At 42.5% G+C, this 19,384-nt stretch overlaps 2 long non-coding RNA genes across 2 annotated transcripts; one reads left to right on the forward strand and one right to left on the reverse strand.

The window, feature by feature from the left end:
- The first annotated feature begins 523 nt into the window (after positions 1-523).
- On the forward strand, positions 524-1,518 carry LOC310677232. Its single transcript, XR_014511012.1, has 2 exons — positions 524-632; positions 1,416-1,518. It is a non-coding gene; the product is annotated as an uncharacterized lncRNA (long non-coding RNA).
- Positions 1,519-5,005: 3,487 nt separating this feature from the next.
- LOC310677992 lies at positions 5,006-16,392 on the reverse strand. The gene is made up of 3 exons (XR_014511551.1): positions 14,214-16,392; positions 11,543-11,633; positions 5,006-6,392 (listed from the first exon to the last, which is right to left on the reverse strand). It is a non-coding gene; the product is annotated as an uncharacterized lncRNA (long non-coding RNA).
- Positions 16,393-19,384: the final 2,992 nt, after the last annotated feature.

Raw genomic sequence — 19,384 nt, forward strand, 5'->3', positions numbered from 1 at the left:
CTGAGAAAAGTGTCAGGGAACAGGAAGGCCGGCTAAAAGATTAGGAAGAAGTTCTTCACTATCTGCCCAATCTACAGTCTAGTTTCATCTAAATAAATAGATGGAGAGTTGGTGATCACAATAGTCTCACTAGAGAGACCGTAAGTCAGGTTGCAACCCTAAAGACACTTATTAAGGAGGAAGTCCCATTGAAAGCAATTTTGCTTCCAAGTAAGCATACAAAGGGTTGTGTTGTCATGGTCAAGCACACGCAGAAATCTGCAGCTATAACTTCCAGTTAAATGACCTTGGGTAGTAGAACTGGGAGAGACACTTTGCTTGTAACCACAGAGAGCCACAGCTAGAGTAAAAAAGTACATATGAAATGCATGATAACAAAAGATTTTTTTTGGGGGGGGGGTTAAGGGACATATAAACATTATTTCTTTTTAAAGTTTTTTGCTTATGCTTAATATATAATATATGCAGGGCTAAATAGACTGTTGGCCTGACTCATGATTAGGAGGAGGAGGAGGAAGAAGAAGAAGAAGAAGAGTTTGGATTTGATATCCCGCTTTATCACTATCCTAAGGAGTCTCAAAGCGGCTAACAATCTCCTTTCCCTTCCTCCCCCACAACAAATACTCTGTGAGGTGAGTGGGGCTGAGAGACTTCAGAAGCTTCATATGGTTTCTCCTGGTCCTTCTCCTCACCTCTGACAGTTGTGGTGCCTCCCTGCTTATGGCAAGTGGGTTACTCGTCTCATTTACCATGAGCAGAAGTTATATTTTGCACACACCAGCAGAACCCACACTGGGATAGTTTGCAATGCCACACAAAGCTTGGTTCATCTGGCTTGTTCTTCTCTAATCAGGAGCAGGTCCCACAGGCATAGGAATAAACACAAGACAGATAGCTGCCTACATCAGCCACAAATCCCAGTGACTCAAATGAGTGCATACGATTGTCCTAAATAATTGTGTGTTTTTTAAAATGACTGTTCATTTGCGTTAGCTGGTTTATGGGATGGGTCACTTAAGAGCAGTTTGATTAGCTACTAGATATGAAGAGCCATGGGGTTTTTTGCTGTTTTATAATGCTGTTGTTGGCATTACTTTTATATTCTATTGATTTGTTGTGTTTTAATGGATTGTTGTTTACTATCCTGGGAGCCCTTGGGTTGAAATGCAGGACATAAATTTAAACAACAACTAATAATAATGATAATAATAATAAGTAGTAGTAGTAGTTGTAGTAGTAGTAGCAGCAGCAGCAGCAGCAGTTTAGGTGGAATTGTCATCCCTGAAGATTTTCAGGAAAAGACTAGGCAGGGGGCACTTTGAGTGAGTAATAGCTCAGGTATAGAATGCCTTACCCTGGCATAGGGATCTGGCCAAGATAAACAGTGCTGTAATCTATGTTTCATTGTTTTCCAGGTTCTGATCTTGACACTTGTCTATGACATTTAAATGAGTGGTCATGAAATGACAGTGTGGTTGGAGAGGTTGGGTTCTTTCTCACTGTTTGCAAGGGTCTTTCTTGTAGCTATAAAAAGCAACGGGGGGGGGAGTTCAAAAATCAATTGGTGGGGCTTTTTGTGACTGTTTTTGCATTGTCCATTTGTTTTTGATGTGGTTTACGTAAGTTCCATTGGCATAATTTTGGCATAACCATAGTGTTACTGGTTAATGAAGACCAACCACAACATCAGGACCAGTGCCAAGTATTAGCGGCAGAAAGTATAGGGTGCTTTCTGGCCTCTTCAGCACTGCCCTGGTGGCCTCCACTGTGGATTTATTAAGAGGCAACAGATCTGACAGCACTGGGGATAGCCTGAGCTGCCATCTTAATTTCTACAGAATGTCTCTTGGCCGTACAATGAGGCACAGAGACATTCTGGGGAGATTAGGACGGTGGTGGCTTCAGCTGCCTCAAATGGTGCTTCTGTTTGGAGGGCTGGGTCATAGTTAACAAAAATTAAGGTGGAAGGAGCAGGCCCTCTGGGATCTCCCCTTCCTTTTTGATGTTTATTTGGAATCTGACCCACAGCCAAGCACATCAGGGTACCAGAGATGTGGAAGATTGAGAACCACCATTGCCACCATTCATGCCAGTCTGGTAAGTGCTGCTGCATTTTAAAGGGGGTTTCCAAGGGTTTCCAGAGGTTTAGAGGGTGTTTACAGGCTTCTTAGATGGTGTTCCCCACTATACACAATTTCACGTATACATGCAGTACTTGGTAACATAACCCCCATGTAACTGGGGAGACACCTGTAGATGAACACTTCATCTTATTGCTTTTGCTTATTGTGGGACCTGCCCTTCCACATGGTCCATTGGCCCATGAATGTGCATCCCTTCCCATCTGCTATCTGACCTTTCTTTGTTTGCCGTTTATGTTTCAATATTTAAGGGAGAATGAATGTGAAATAATTTTGCAAGACAGGCACCTGGCATCTCCATCGTTCTTAGAAGTAAATATTTGATTTAAATGGAACTTACTTTCAAGTAAATGGGCTTAGGATGTAGATCATATTACATTATATTATTGTAGTCTAGAGACAGCCTTATGTGATGGATGATGCGAAGGGCCGCAGAATCTAGCAACAATAGCCAAATTGTTTTTAAAGCTGCAAATAAGGCACAGTTCACTCTTCAGACTTAAATTTGTGTAATTCACAGTGTTTGTTTCTTTTACTGCATGAGTAATGTGTAATCTGCATGTATGATTGGGAATACCTTTTTCATCTGAGTGCACTCCATTTTGATTTGTGTACCTCTGGGGTGCCTAACAATGAAGATGCCAGTTGCGTGGAGAGGAAGAGGTTTGCTGAATCACAAAGAGCAGACTTTATCAGGAAAACCTAACAATGTGTTATACTTTACTAAAGTAAGCCCTGTGTGGCCAGCTGGAACTTTGAAATTTACCGGAAGCCACTGGGACAGTTAAATCACAATAGAACTTATTTTTAATGAAGTTTTCTGAAATGGCACATGACTACATAATCACCACAACAGAAATCTGTTTAGCTGGTGTATAAAGGAAAGGCATACTAAAGCTTTGACAAGGAATGGAACACACTTCTAGAAGTCTGTAAAGTGGAAGGTTCCTCCAGATGACCTGCTATTGAGCATCCACACCTGATTTCCTTGCACCAAGTTTATGCAGAGGTCATACTATGTTTGATCTTTATTTAGTGTTTGTTTTGATTTTGTTAGCGGGAGGAGGTTATACAACAACGAGCATTCATCCAGGTTTTCTTGTCTGATTTTTCTAACTTCACCATCAGTCGCTCGTTCATTCCACACTTTTTGGTACATTTGCAATTAGGAAACTAACTTCAAAAAGTTTGCTTCTCCCCAAAGTAGATTTGCTTTACCCAGGTGACAGAGTGCTTTAATCCACTTCCTAAATTGCCATTATACATTTGGATCCCTCTCATAAAATACAGATGGTTTGGAGGCAACCTGAAGTGATCAAGAAATTCAAGCAACTGTGGGTGCTTCCAGACTGCAGCTATTTTCAGGAGGGATTTGATTACAAACTGGCAAAGTCAGGCTGCGGTTGGGAGGTCTTGTGCAACAAAAACACCTCCGCAAAAGATCGGGCTTCCTGAGATAAGGAAAGTTGTGGGTAAATGCACTGGAAAGTGTGAGATAACACTTGCTTTGAGGCAACATCATCTAACCTCCCTGCAAACAAATGAATGTTCATTAAATAGCCAACTTCATCTAATCTCCTTGGAAACAAATCAGGATGAAGGCTCAGTTTCCTGGAATCACCATGTAAAAAGCAAAGGAAGAGATGATGCAATATTTTGTGACCTGGTGTTGCCAACACCGAATAGCTCCATGTTTCTTCAACAAGTGTTTTTGTATGTAGATATGCTTACAAGTGTGTATGCAAGTATCTATTTGCTTCTCACCCTTAGCTTGGTTGAGAACCAGTTCACATGGACACTGCCATATCTCTTGCTATGATTTCAACCAATCCCAATCAGTCTGTTAGGCAGGAAAGTCACACAGATAGGAATACAAATGCGGCCATCATAATTCTTCTTGTGCTACGATTTTCATCATGAGAAGGACATCCAGTAGCATTCCTTTGAACAGAACCATAACACAGGAAGCAGACATGACCAGCCTTAACCTCACTATAAGAGGAGACAAATTAAGAGGTTCAGTGAACAAGCCTTTATTTATAAGGGGAATTAGCGGCAGGCTAAAGAGGCTGCAATACTATCACTCTCATTCTTGTGCATATGTGGTTCAGTTTAGAAATTGCCAATTCCATTTTGGTTTCACCATTGTTGAAAAGTATTTTTGGTTGCACTTTCAACAGCTGCCTCAAGAATTTTCACCATTGTTCCTCATCAAATCTCAACCGGAAACACTCAAGCTCACCAGAAATTCAGCTCAGTCTCCATTTTCTTTATTGTTACAATTCTAATCTCCCAGTTTTAGATCTTACATCAAGGCCACAGTCTGGAAAAATGACGTTGCTGAAGCTAAACAGACCTGGGTCTGGTTAGTCCCTGTAGAGAAGATTGCCTGGGAACATCATGTGCACTGCCTTAATCACCTTTGCAGGAAAAGAGTAGGATATAAATATACAATACATCAATAAGAAACACATTGCTACTGCATTACAGGCTGCACCGGTTAGATACTCCTGCTTTTTGAGACCAAACATCCAGTTCCACAGGATCCAGCTTAAACATGTACAAAGGCTGAAGGTAGGCACCAAAGGCTTGTGGAAGGTCTATGGTGCTAGATGGGTCAAATTTGTGTAGGCTGTTGTTAGTGGACACAGTGCCTTGATGATGATCAGGGATGGCTAGGTTCATCCTAGGCCCCTTGTGATGGCCTGGGAATCTGATTCAGAGGCTGAACCAGAGGAATCCCAGCCTGCACAGGAGTCCCCGCCTCCAGGGCCGGCTGAGTCGGGGCAGGGTCTTGAATCTGAAGTGCCTGCACCTGTGCCGGATCCTCAGGAGCAGACACCAGATGAATCCACTCTGGCTCCGGAGGTGATTGAGGACCCATTGCCTACAGGTGCGCGTCTCTCAGCCCTGTCAGGGGAAGGTGAGCCTCCCCCTGGGTCCAGTAACCCTCCAGCCTCTCCTGAGCTGCAGAGGCTCAGGGCAGAGAGGCGAAGGGAACTGGGTTCTCTCAGGAGGAGTGCTCACCTTAAGGCCAGGAGAGGCAGGTCACCTGTGGGCCGGGACTGCCCCTGGCCTCAGAGAAGATAAAGGCCAGTCAGCCCGGTCCCAGGTTGCGGGAGCAACGTCGTTGGAAACCTGCTTCTGCCAGCACCCAGACCTGTTCTTCCAGAGTTCCCGTCCCCACCCGGCTTCTTGCTTCGGACTCCACTTCGCCCTTTGTGGACTGTCTCCAGACCCTTGACCCAGGACCGGACTCTGACCACGCCTCACGGTAACCTCCCCCCGGGACCAGCACACCCCTATTTATTTCTGAACCTAATCTACCTCACAGGGTTGTTTTGAAGAAAGGATGCGCACATCCCTGAGTGCCTTGGAGGAGGAAAGGAAAGATAAAATATAATACATTAGTAATGCTGAGAATTCAGGATCTTCCCACCTGTATAATTATCACCATATTTATGAGAGCACTCTCTTGGGAACAGAAATCATACCACAGAAAACGTCTCAACACTTTGCAGCTTTCATCCGCCCCCGCCCCCCCCGGCTTCGTTCTATGAAAAGTTTGCTCTCGAATGTAATTCTCTCTTTTGAATTCAGCATGCCCCCGCCACAATAATTTGAAAGAAACAAAGGCCAGACTAAGATGACCTGGGTAATAGGCACCTTCTATATGACTCCACAAGCAGCCTCCATCCCTGCCTGAGTTACTTGCTTTCCCCAAAACAATGATTGAATTAATCATATCCAGATGTCACCCGAGAAGTATGTGCACCTGATCTCCAAATGGCCTATTTATCACTGTACTAATGGAGACATTCAGCACATTGCGAACAAGTGCCTCACTTTTCCATTTCCTGGAGGTATAGCAGATATGTTGTGTGCATTTCCTAACACCTTTCAATGGATTTCAAATATGGCTCTTGACTTAGGACCACTTTGGATGTCACGACCATCTTGAGGAAACCTGTGTACAGAGAAACATGAGTAGCATAAAAGCTTCCCTGCTAGACATACACACACACATATGTTCCCTGTATTCCCACATGCAGTGCTTTCTCATGTGGCTTTTACAGCTCCCCCATCTCCACCCCACTGATTGTTTTTTGTGCAGAGTACAGAACAAAATGAAACCATCAGGAGTTACCTCGGCATGTGCTATTTTCAAAAAAAGGCAGAAAAACAATTCAAGTGGAGCACAGTCAGAGAGCAATCGTCAGCACGAAATGAGATCTTGGTTTTCCATTTCATCTGCAGAGAGAAAACACAGCAGAACTGGCATGTCCACATTGTCCATACATTATGAAATCCATATGTACTGAGAAATAAAACAGATTCATTCTGCGTAGGTTTTCCCCACCTCCCCCTTGGAAATTGGAAACACAAAGCGTTCAACTGGAGAAAATAACAAGAGCTTGTTGGATCACCATGGATGCAGAACATAGCCATTGTAGCTAGTAGCTGTTGATAGCCTTATCTTCCATGCATTTGTCCAATGCACTTCTAAAGCCATCCAAGTTGGTGGCCATTAATGGAGAGCCATTGTAGATTTCTTGTGAGTAGACCACATTGGCTATTCTGTCATAGTAGGCAGCTGGGTGGATAGCCAGCCCTGCAGGTGGCAGATTTGGGTGGGCCACAATCCACCTGAGCCAAGTGACTCTGTGTGTGTGGCTCATGAGAGGGCCAGGCCTGCTTATCCTCTGCATGTTGAATCAGAAGTAATTCCCACTGAGTTCAATAGTGTTTCCATTTAAGTGAATGTGTATGAAATTGCAGCCTAAATCTTTAAAATCACATCATCTAGCAAAAAGCCAGCTGCAACCAGAAGTTTTTGTTATGAGAACAGTTCTAGACTCTGTTTTTATTTAAATAAAATCCTTTCCAGTTAAGAATGTGTTGTATGCGGCTGAATGAGTGAATTTTTATAATATCCTACCAGGATGTGGATGGGTTGTTTGAATGAAAAGGGTGGGTGGGTGGAACGCAAGATACATGGCTTCATTTCCTTGCTTGGCCACAGTCGCTCTTTAATTTATCTCATAAAACCCCAATATCCCTACTCATAATTAAGTGGGATTAATACTTCTCTGCTGCAATGGAGCCCTAGTTAAGAAGGTTGTTTTGAGCATGAAATGTAATAGAAATTGCTAGGTGCTGAGATATTACAGTAATGAGGGAGACTGTAGTAGTTCCATGCTCCCCTTCCCTCCAGAGATGTCAGAAAGGCCTGTGGGGGAGAGCATAGCCAGTCTTAAAAACATCAACAGGGGCAAATCTCTCCTCTACTGCCTGCAGACCAGACAAGTTGGCCAAGTGTCCTACTATACAGAGGACAGCACTTTATCTGAAGGACTTTTAGAGAACAATTTTCTGTTTCAAGGTTGGGGAACTACATTCCCCTTCTGGGCAACTTTCAGAGGGACACATTCCCATTGTGGGCAGGGTCTGAGGCAAAAGTGGGAAGATTTTACCTCTGTACAGTAGGCTAGTTTATCTTCTTCCTGCCATACAGGCAAGCAAGAGGCATTATCAGATGTGTCAAGGAGACATTCTAGCATGGCTAAAGCACTTGAGGAGAGATGGGGGGCAGTGGCAATAAAAAGTGTGACCTAGGGAGAGTGGACATAGCCTGAGGGGCCTGACCTAACCCCTGGCGGCCAAAGAGAGAGTCCTGGAGAGTTGCATCCAGCCTCCAGTTCTGAGCTTTCCTGCCCCTGATCTAAACCAACCAATTCAGCATCTTCTATCCCCAGAGTGCCCACCGTCCAAAACAGTCAGAAAACATGAGCTCCAGATCGAGCATAGCTGTCTTCTTGTAATCCATTTGGTAAATATTAGGAATAGAGTTGCCAGAGGTAGCAATAAATTCTTTCTTTTTCTTTTTTACATTTATACTTGAAGGTTAATGTGTAACATCTCAAGCAATGGCACTTTTTTTTTTTTTTGTTTAGCCAAAAAAACAACAACCCCAAGTCTGTTTAAAATTTGGAATAGGTTCCTGAACCATTCAGAAAAGCCTTCCCTGGTGTATTCCACCACCGTTAAGGTTGCTCTTTACTGATGTTTCCACCTTCATTTCAAGAGAATGAAATGGCAGCCTGTCTATCACATGATGACTGAAAGCAGCAGTAAACTGAGACTGGAACAGAAGTACAATCCACAAGGGAAGCTCCACTACGGGTTTAATGTATTCCCCCCAGAAATCACAAAAGTCTTCCAGGGTCTTTTGTGTTTATCGTTAAAGATCTACAACATTTATGTGACTAAAGGCACCTGTGTAGTTTATATTTTGTTGTTACATAGAGACATTTCATAAGCGCAGGCAGAAAATGGCAAGTTACCATTCCTAGGGCTTGCAACCAGGGACGGAAATGTAAATGCAGCGGCAGAGTGACTTTGGCATATTCTTAATTATGTTGGCACACTTTTGTATTGATTTTTGCTCTGTTAATTACTAAAGTATCAATATGTTGTAAAATACCATGCATTCATTATCTTTGCTTGCAGTCCATTTAAATAGTTACCAAAAAAATCCAACTCCCCACCTTACCCCCACACCTCTGTCAGCGCTACCAATGAAGCGGTAATGTACTTACTTTCCCCCCCTTTCTAGGCACACTTCATTACACAAAACATTTATTTCAGTCCATGTATTGTTCAGAATCCTCTTTCCAATAATAAGCGCACTGCATATTTCCCCCCCCTCGGTTGGTGTTTGTAGAGCCCTTGTAAATAACGCATGCATATTGAGAACTCCTCTGCACTTTCTTGTCTTTGAACGCAATTAGAAATGGTTATGTTTTTAAATCACCTGGGATTTCACATTCCCCCCCTCCAATTACTAGAGAATCTTCCCCTCTTTACTTACAGCCTTAGAGGATCTTTGTGGAGTAGCCAAGTGTCTGAATTTTGAAAGAAAAAGCTAGCTGGAACAAAGTAGTAATCATGATACAATATTAAAAAGGACATTAAAATGAGCTGGAAAAGCAGCGGCAATCATCCTGCTCTTGAGAAATACAGGAGCATCAGGAAGCTGATCCACACAATACAGTACCCACATATAAGAGAGCACATAACAAACCAACTTGCGCAAAAGATGCTCCTTAGCAGCTTCCCTCTCCTTCCCTACAGGAAACCTTTCCCACATTGATCTGTCTCCTGGGAACTTACAGTGCTTTCTTTGCACAGCATCCTAGGGCATGGTCAGTTATTCAGGAGTGGGGAACCTTTTTGACCTCAAGCGCTACATGCAACAGTGTAGGGGGGGACTGCAGGCCAGTGGGTGTGGCCAGAGCTGCTGGTGGGTGTGGCCTTGGGGCACGCCCACACATTCCACCTTCCTCTCTCTCACACACATTCATCCTCTCTCACAGGGTGAGAGGTGGTAGCAGGTGGTTGCATTGAGCACATGGAAGGCCTGTGAGGGCCACATATGCAGGGTGCAGGGTACCCACAGTGTGTCACCAGGCCAAATTATCTGAACAATCCTGTTGGGGCTATTTCTCTCAGCAACTCAGAGGTACAAGGTACCCGACACTCACCTGTGATTGTGGGAGGCGATGGGCAAAAGTCCAGGCAGCTTGTCAGCCATTACCCATCTCCCCCCCCCCCCCAGGCTAAGCTCCCAGGCTTCTAAGGAACATGAACATGGACTCTCCTTCCTTGGAAGTTTTTAAGCAGAGGTTGGTTGACCTCTGTCATGTGTTATTTAGTTGATGATTCCTGCATCACAGTGGGATGGAATAGATGATCCTCATGATCATTTCCAACTCTACAGTTCTATGATTCTATGAAATCTGATGGGAGAAATCCCATTCCTGCATCCAAATTACATTTCTTGGCCAGGCCATTTCTGTACCAGAAGGACTGAACACAAAGACTTGACTATAGATGGCAAGGGAAGATGAGGCACTGAGAGAGAGAAAGGACATTCTGCCCAATTAAAATTTGCCAGGAGGAAGGGGGGGGGGAACCTCTCTGCAGAAGGTGCCAGGTTGTCTCAAAGTTACTAATGCAATTGGTTCTGCATGTTTACGTGTTGTCTAGCAGTTAACATTGTCCATTGAGTGTGCAAAGGAAGTACTTCTTTAAATGTGCATATGACATGGATCATTGACCTTCGACAGTGGGACGGTGGAAGCAACTGCCCATTTGTCTGGAAAATGTTAAGATCACATTAGACAGTTTTACATTCTAGCAGCAGTCCATTATTATCAATCACTGGGCAATTCAAGTCTTTCTGCAGTAGGTTCTCATCACCAGTTCCTTTTAGAAAGCAAATATAGGAAAGGTGAAGGACATGAGACTATAATAATGTTTTTATTTTGTGTGCTATGTTTAAACATCTTTATACTTTTGAGCATTCTCAATCACAAAACAGCTGCAATCCTGAATCTGCAGATGACTTGGTTGCGGAGAAATTATGACCAGCTAAGCCTATTGGCCATTATATCACAGTGGTACTTATTTCTCTGGCTTCTGCCTTTGCATGTTGGGTCTAGCTCCTCCTGTGCGGTTTGAGGTCAAGGTGAGAGAGGGCAGGAAAACAGAGAGGCGGGTAAGAGGGAGAGGAAGCTATCAGTAACACCGAGTCTCCCAGTTGCTCATGCTGACCAGCAAGCCAGTCTGATCCAGAAGCATTTTATAAGACTCAATGGTATATCTGCTCTGCTCAGGCCTGACTTATTGGTACAAGGAGGCTTAATTGAATGGTATCACTCAAGTTCATTCCTTTGCCAACCACAGCTGTATGATTCTGGCCCATGAGTTCAAGCCTCACTGGAGACTCCTTAATTCACCCATTCAAGACTTGCCATGGGCTCACTGCACTACTGTGCATCTTTGCCATTGTGGGTACTTCCTCACAGATATTGAATTCAGGTAAGGATACTCAAGAACAAAATAATATACACACAGCTCATCAATGGCTCGTGTGTGTGTGTGTGTGTGTGTGGTAGTCCCCTTTGAAATATATGGGAGCTGGTGCAACAATATTTACATCTGTGTCAAGATGTTGTACACATTAATACCTATGGGACAGCTTAAATAATACATTGCATGTATTTTGGAAACAGGGTGCTGGAACAGAGAGAAATAGCACATATTGATGTGTTCAATCTTATAACCATATAAATCATCTGTTTATTGCCATTTGCACACCCACGGGTGTAAATGAAATTTAGCATGACATGGCAGTATATTGATAAAAAAACCAGAGGTAACGCAACAGGTAATGCAGTGTAAAAGAAATGTTAGAAACCAGGAAAGAAGTGCTAGCGTGATAGCCAAGAAACCTAATGCAAAAACCCAGGAATTATTCATATGGATTTTTCATCTGTTCACAATGTATGTGAACACTTTCAGGAATAAAAAGAAAGAACTTTTAGTCTGACAATTACTTATGTAGTCCTGTTTCTTCAAAGATCATCAACAAAAGATTGTCAACAGAAAAAGCTAGCAAATCTTCAGACCGTCAGTGTTTCTTCCTCGCTAGAAAAACAATTGAGGAGATTAATTAAGTAATAAACCTTCCCATAATCACCACTATAAACATGAGTAATGACAGACCCAACTTCTGATTTCACCTCTGCACTCCACATCTCGGCTTCATTATCTCTCCCACCCCCACCCCCCAGCAGTCAGGTTGCATTTCCCAGCTCTTCACCTTCTCCTCTGGAGCCCTGGATAAAATTCTCCATTTTAATCTAGTTTTTAAAATCACCTGAAGACTTCAGTAATTTTGAGCGATACCCACTACATTAGCAGTGCACTCCTCCTATGCATGTCCACTCAGCAGTAAATCCCATTAAATTCACGGAGATTTATTTCCTCAGTGCTGCAATCCTACACTCACTCACTTGGGAGCAGGGGTGTTGCTGGAAGTGCTGTGCCAAAAATTCATTCTGTGTCCCCCCCCCCAACTATTCCCCAGCAATTAATTCAGCAAGTAATTGCATGTGAAAATTATCTAGCTGAAATTTTGTATAAATTCTCATGAGTGTGAGGGTTTTCGTTTTTTTTTAACCTTTAGCTTAATTTTAAGGTGACCAAGTTGTGTTTGTGAATGTCTTTTCGTTCCTTCTACAAATGAAGTCTCCAATGGGCAGTACCCTATAGCCTTCCTGGGTGTCTGCAGTTCCTGAAAACCCCATGACAACCTCAGCTGGGCTTTCTTATCAGCATGGGAAGATTGGGAGGCTACTTATACTGTGCCTAATGAGTGCAGCGAACTCAGATGCTCAGTAGTCAGCCTCCCCCCCAGCTTCCTGTTCTTAGGGGAAGGCACCACAAGTTAACTTCTCCCATGGAGTTTTTTAGATCAGTAGGTGTAGGCAGCCAGGGAGGCTGCAGAGTGCTGGAGAAAGCTTTAATGGAAAACACACAGACCACAACCTCGAACCTGCACCCATCAAAATTCTAAAGAAATTTCAAAGTGCCCAGGGATTGAGACTGAAAAATGGAAGCATGTTTTCCAGGAGAAGAAAAGTTTTGAGAAGCTGGAGAATTGGTTTTGTCAACGGCACTTGAAGGATTTCAAACACAGGACCATTACACAAATTTGCATAAAGGTATAGGCTGTCTCACAGCTACTTAAGATGATGGGCAGCTCTGGTCTTTTTTCACTGGTCTTCCTCTCCAGTGCTACAAAAAGTAATTTTTGACCTCCCTCTACCAAATACTACAAGGCTCTGATGCTAAGCTATGTGACAGCCTGTGACCTGCACATATCTAATGATTATGTTTATCCATGGTACACATATTCTATGTTGTTGTTTTTTTTGGACAATGGGAGTTCTTTTTTGGTCTGTTGTGGTTGTGGCTAATCCCTAGTTCAGGGGCCTTATCTGACTTCTAAGCATTTTTTCTCTCCCACCCCTCAAGTCCAAGTTATTTAAACAGGGAAAAAAGTTTAACCACAATTTCTGGGGCGGTTGGAACCCAGTGCCCTTCTGTGCTTGCAAATCTCTCCCTCTCTGTTCATCAGATTGATTTGGACAGATCAGCCTGGCTGGTGTGAGGCGAGGGGCAAGGGGGTGGACAGTAGTTTGGGTGTGTCTCTGCTGGTGTGAGTCCTATATAGGGAAGGGGGGAGAAACTGTATTTAAAGGCATTTTCACTTTCTGAAACAAAAGAAGAACTGAACAACATTATAACCGAAACCCAGCTACCCTTGCAAAATTGCACTTCTCTAAATTTTGCAATTCATTTCTCAGCTAAGTAATGTGTTGAAAAAGCATATACATGGGTATATTAAAAAAAAACACATACAAAAAGAATTCTGTTAGGAGAAATTGCTTTGCAAAAACATGTATATTAGGCAAAATTGCATACAAGTTTATTTGGAAAAATGCACCTTTAAAATGCTGGTGAATTTCCATGGGGATTTTTTTCCTTCTTTCGAAAATGACACACAAATGACACACATTTGTGAAAATGTGGAGAGCTAAGTTTTTAACTGGAAAAATGGGAAACAAGGAGAATCGAAATTGACAGGTCTGTCTATCCCTAGCTCTAGCGCATCAAAACTTTTCAAAGGTGTGGTATATCGGTCCTGCTGATAAGATTCTGTATGCATAATGCATACATAAAAGTGCAATGCTTGTCTCAGATTACAAAGGAGAGCTGCAGTTTTATGCATGCGTGTGTAATCTTTAAATATTTGCATTATATAAAGGGCCTGTATATCAACACAGAGATCAAGCTGGAGAGAGTGGCTCTTTATTTCGTCAGGAAGAGCCGTTTTTTAAGCAGGCTTCATTTCCACTGAATAAACCAGCAGGTGATCTCTTATGCATCTGTTTTCCCTTGATCTTACTGTGTGAGCGACACTTGCTTTACACTAGCATTAACTGTCAAAATATTATTTAGCTACTGTATGCCTTCCAGAGCAAGCTTTATTAATAAAAAAAAGTAAAGGAAATGTAGTGATAATTGAATCTCTTTATAGTCACCATGTAACAGAAAGAGAGGAAGATGGTTTCTGACCTTAGGGGAAAACATCTGGATTTCCTCTTTGCCCCCAAGATCATGTCCTCTCCCTTACACTATAATCACTTTGATTCACAATACCTCAGAGGGAGATAAAATTTGCAATGTGTGCATATGATCACAGAAATGCAACAGCATTCCTCCATTTCTGTCTTCCTTCCTTCTTCTTCTTTTTGAATCCCTACAGGAATCACATTAAATAAATATATAGCAAGCTGCAGTGTCACAACAAGTAGATGTACAATTATGAGGCCTAATACCCAAAGGAAATCAACCCGAGACTTATTAATATCCAGACCCTACAAAAGACAACTGTCAGACAATTGGTCAACAAGGTACATCGTATCTGTTAGATACTGACTAACCCATTATGATCTTTATGGAGTGTCCTTTTGGGGTCTAGATCTTCAAATATGAGTTGGAAGACCCTTTCCTTTTATTAGTTGCTAAGCTCTTTATACTTTTACCATATTGCAGCAGGTTAGAAGTCTGAGCTTTATTGTCTTATGTTATTGAAAATCCAGATTCCCTCAGCCTTCTCCCTCAGGTCAAGATTTGTCTGCGAATACATTCTCATTTCTCCATGTACAAAGGCTGTCTGGAGAGAGGCAGAAAAAGATTATGACTGTAATATACTTAAATCCAATTTATTTGCCTGACTAGAAACTTCCACACTTCACAATTGCTTCCTACAGAAGATTTTGTACTTAATTCTTTCTTGGCAGTAAAGAGCAAGCCCGATTCAGCTCATCTGACAGATATATACATGACACACACACACACACACACACACACACACCTGAGCCAAATGGAAGAGCCCTGGAAGAGATGGGTGAAAATAGCAAATTTGCACATTTACCTGTATGTGTTCACACTTTATTTTAATTTAAGTATGATTAATTTGCATGGTAGAAATAGCTCTTTAAAGCTCATGTGAAAAGCTGGCATGATGGCGAGAGGGATGGCTTTTTAACTAGATAACCCGACACCTGACACAAAGGAATTTCATACAGATGTACAACTGTTTGCATTGTAACCGAACACAAACCCCTTTTCATCTATTTTATAATGCAATACTCTTGTTATTGCTGAATCTTCACTATGCCTTAAAGGAGTGCATCTATATTACCTGCATTACATCCGGGGGGGGGGGGGGAGAAAAGAAAAGTGGGTGGGGGTGGTTTGAAAAGGATTCACCTGTCAAGAGCACTGGACCTCAAACTGGGCTTGCAGAACTGTTTGGAAGCAGTCACTGCTCCTCATGGATCTGAACCATAAGGCACAATAAACCAGTAGGCTGACAGCCTCCACGTCTTAGGTTATTTACCTATATGCAACAAGCCAGCAATATGCTGCCTTGGGGGGGGGGCAGCCTGGTGTGCAATTGTTCTGTCCTGGTTGTTTATGGTCTGTATCCTTAGCCTTTCTATTGCCCTGGCTCTTCACCTTCTTCTGTCTCTTTCCATTTGAAATTATTTGCTGCGTGGAGGATGTGCCCACAGCCAGTCACCTGATATGGTACTGGAGCTGTTCATGCCTGGACACACAGTGAGACCCGATCCAACAAGAAACAATCCCAAGCTGGGTTTTGGCACAAGCCAAGCTGGATGAGAGGCTGCAATCCTACGGAGTCACTTACATTAACACCTCAAAGGGGAGGGAGGAAGAACCCTGACTATTTTTGGGTTTGGCATCCCAGTCAGCTTGTGATGGATGAACTCTCTTGCCTTGTCCAAAAAATGTCTTCTGCTACCAACTTAAAATGCAAAAGGTAAGAAACTGGGCTCTTTCAATAACCAGACTGGTTTTTTCTATTCTTGTTTTAAAATCAAGGCTGAGAGCACTGGAGGGAGGGGGGGGGACTGATAGGGCAGGAAGCACAGAGGTTAACAGCTGGCAGAGTCACAGCAGAGCCAACTCCTTCTGGTTTTGCTGCCGCCTTCCTCCCTACTGAGATCTACAATGGCAACCCTGAGACTAAGAAGAAGGAGGCTGCCAGCCCTTGGACTAGATATAAGTAACTCTTGGGGTGGCTGACTCTTGCTTTATATCATATTAATCAGCCAGGGCAAATGCTGATTGGTGGAACTGAAACTTGAAAAACATGCTACCATACAAACAGCGCCAACACACTAGCTCATCTTCCAAGTAGCATATTTGATTCCTCCCCCCTAAGGCTTGTATTCAGTAGAGTGTTAGGAAAATCAGTCTGTGCAATGATTTCTCCTTGGGCAACAAAATAATCTCTTCCTTTGTTCCCCCTCTGTTCTGGGGTTTCCCCCTAACCCTTCAGGGCAGGTTCGGGGATGGCACAGGGTGCGCTTGGGGAGTGAGGAGAGATAAAAACCCCTTGCGCCAATGCTAGACCTTATGCTAGTGCAAATATACAGTGGCTTGCCACCCATAATCTTAGGGATCTATTTTACTTTCAGTCTGAAACCAAAGCTCAGCTTGGAGAACGTCTGCCTTCCATACAACTTTCACTCAAGCTGTAGGACTCAGAGGCAATGGGGTCTGACATGGACCAGTTGTAATCAATACTAATATGTCCTAAAGAGCTGGATCTTCCACAATACTGATGGGACTTAAACTGTCATTATAGAGAGCCAGTGTGGTGTAGTGGTTAAGAGGGGTGGACTCGTAATTTGGTGAACAGGGTTCGTGTCTCCGCTCCTCCACATGCAGCTGCTGGGTGACCTTGGGCTAGTCACACTTCTCTGAAGTCTCTCAGCCTCACTCACCTCACAGAGTGTTTGTTGTGGGGGAGGAAGGGAAAGGAGATTGTTAGCCGCTTTGAGACTCCTTACGGTAGTGATAAAGCGGGATATCAAATCCAAACTCTTCTTCATATATATATATATACAACATTGTGAAAGGTTGTGCGTAAGGATAACAATATGTTGGCATAGTGATAAGAATAATGTACAGCTTATCAAGACAAGTGGACATCAATTCATGTACCAACAATGTGATTGCTTCCTCTTTGGTGATGGGCCTACACCTCTGCGCTTGAGTCAGAATTCAGCACCTGTTGAAGACGTTCTTATGTAGACAAGCCTTCCCAGAGGTTTAGAAAGTTTGTATGAGTTTTAATTTGCTATTCTATTGTGGTTTTAACTTTCTGTATGTTTTAAATTGTGGTTGTAAATCTATTAGTGATAATTTTATTTCTTTATCTTTTTGTTAACCGCTTTAAGGTTTTTCCTACAATCAAGTGGTATATGAATTTTATGAAACAAACAAACAAACAAACATAGAAATGCAATTTTTGCTATTCACCTGTCCACAGGTTTCTTTTGAAGCTTCGTCTCTTTTTCTAGTGCACTTCTGTTGAAAGCAGGGACAAGAGACTCCAGCAGGGATGAGATCTCTGTTTATTTCACTTTCCTATAATAAGATTATTATTTTTTAAAAAACCCACTATTACTATTATAAATTTGGTAGCTGTTTTTAATCTGTAATTTTAATGTAGAAGAATATTAGCTATAATAGCTATACTACTCATAAGGCACCCTCTTGTGGTGATAATACTGTGTGACTTGTGTAAGAGCTTATGCTACTTGTTCCAATCTTTGCTCAGGAAATCTTGCTGAGGACAAATACCTCCAGCTCTTCTTCACTTTTCTAGCTGTTTTGTTAGTCTCATTCAAAAAGCAGAGAATATTAGTTAATTCAGATTACTGTGTTAGGCCTAGAGAAGTCCATCAGAAATGCATTCCTTAATCAGCATCTAAATCTCAGTTGGGGTTTCTATCCTAGCCCCATTTACCTGGGAGTAAGCCCCAATGAATTCAAAAGGACTTACTTCTGAGTAGAAATTGGCCACTTCCTGGCTTTCATGATTTTGGGGCACAATTCAATCACATACCGGCAAATTCAGATACAACAATTAAAGTTGATTTGGAGATATGTGCAAGATACCCGCTCCCCCAAAAGACAGGCCTTTTCACAAGAAAGGAAAGTGTCAGAAACATACACTGCAAAGCGTGGGATAGCGCTTGCTTTGATGATCCAATATAATTTAACCTTCCCACAAACAAATAAGAACAATTGTTCATTACCAGTAGCCAACATCCTGCCAGTGACCAGGACTGCATCCTAAGTAGGTTTCATTGCCACTGAAATCAATGTGATTAACAACAGAATCCTACGCATACCTCCTCAGAAGCAAGCCCCACTCACTTCACTGAGGCTTATTCTTAGACAAGTGGGTAAAGGATTGCAGTCTAAAGTATACTAGACAGTGCATCTAGTTGGTGGATCGTTCATGACTTCAATTTAGAGAAACTCTTCTTAGCATATATACTGTGTATCTCAATTCTGGGCGTGGCATTAGGCTTTTTACCTTTTTTGACCAATGGGACCCTTCTCCCCTTTTCTAAGATTCTTCTGACAACTATAAGTGTATTTCAAAAGGAGATTATGGGGTTGTAAAAAAAAGAACAGGCAGCAGATGCTGGCTTAAGACGGCACCCACTTCATTCCATGTACAGAACCTGGCCCGACTGGCAGTTATGGTACATAGGAACACAGAAACCTGTCTTGCACTGAGCCAGCATCTGCTGCCTGTGGCAGCTGCCTCACTCTGTCTAATGGCTGTGCCAGAGCCCGGTCCTCTTTTTTCAATAGGCCATCCTAGTTCCATCAAAGCTGCTCTGAGCATTCTGAAGGGAGAGTGGCATAAATAAAACACACGAGAAAAGCTCATATACATGCCTGCATCAGGTGCCTGACATAAATGAACTTGACTCTAGGCTAGGGTTGCCATATTAGAACCAGGATACCCCAAAATTTGCTTGAGCTTCTTTTTCTTTTTTTTAAGGAAACCACCAAAATTGTTGAGGCTTTTTTTTAAGATTGACTTGCCTAAGATCCAGGACATCAATTCCGCCTTTGAAAACCCGGCAATGTCTGGGAAAATCCAGACGTATGGCAGCCCAACTCTAGGTTACAAATGAACCGAAAGCCAAGAAACTTTAGGTCACCTTTATTTTACTGAAACTGTATCCCCACTTCTCTGCATAACAGCTCAAATGCATAAATCTATTTGTTTATACCCAAACCAGAACAGAACACAAGACAGTGGAAGAATCTGCTATAATGTCCATTGTTTTGGATCCATATAGAAACTGCCACACAACCCATGCAGATTTCAAGAAACATTTTCACTATGCAAATAACATCTCTCCCCCCCCCCTTCATTTTTAAACTTTCAAACGGTTTGGTGATTAGTTTTGTTAAGAGCACCACAA

The sequence above is a fragment of the Podarcis tiliguerta genome, assembly GCF_965153285.1.
Source record: "Podarcis tiliguerta genome assembly, chromosome: 5".
In the NCBI taxonomy this organism is placed as follows: Eukaryota; Metazoa; Chordata; class Lepidosauria; order Squamata; family Lacertidae; genus Podarcis; species Podarcis tiliguerta.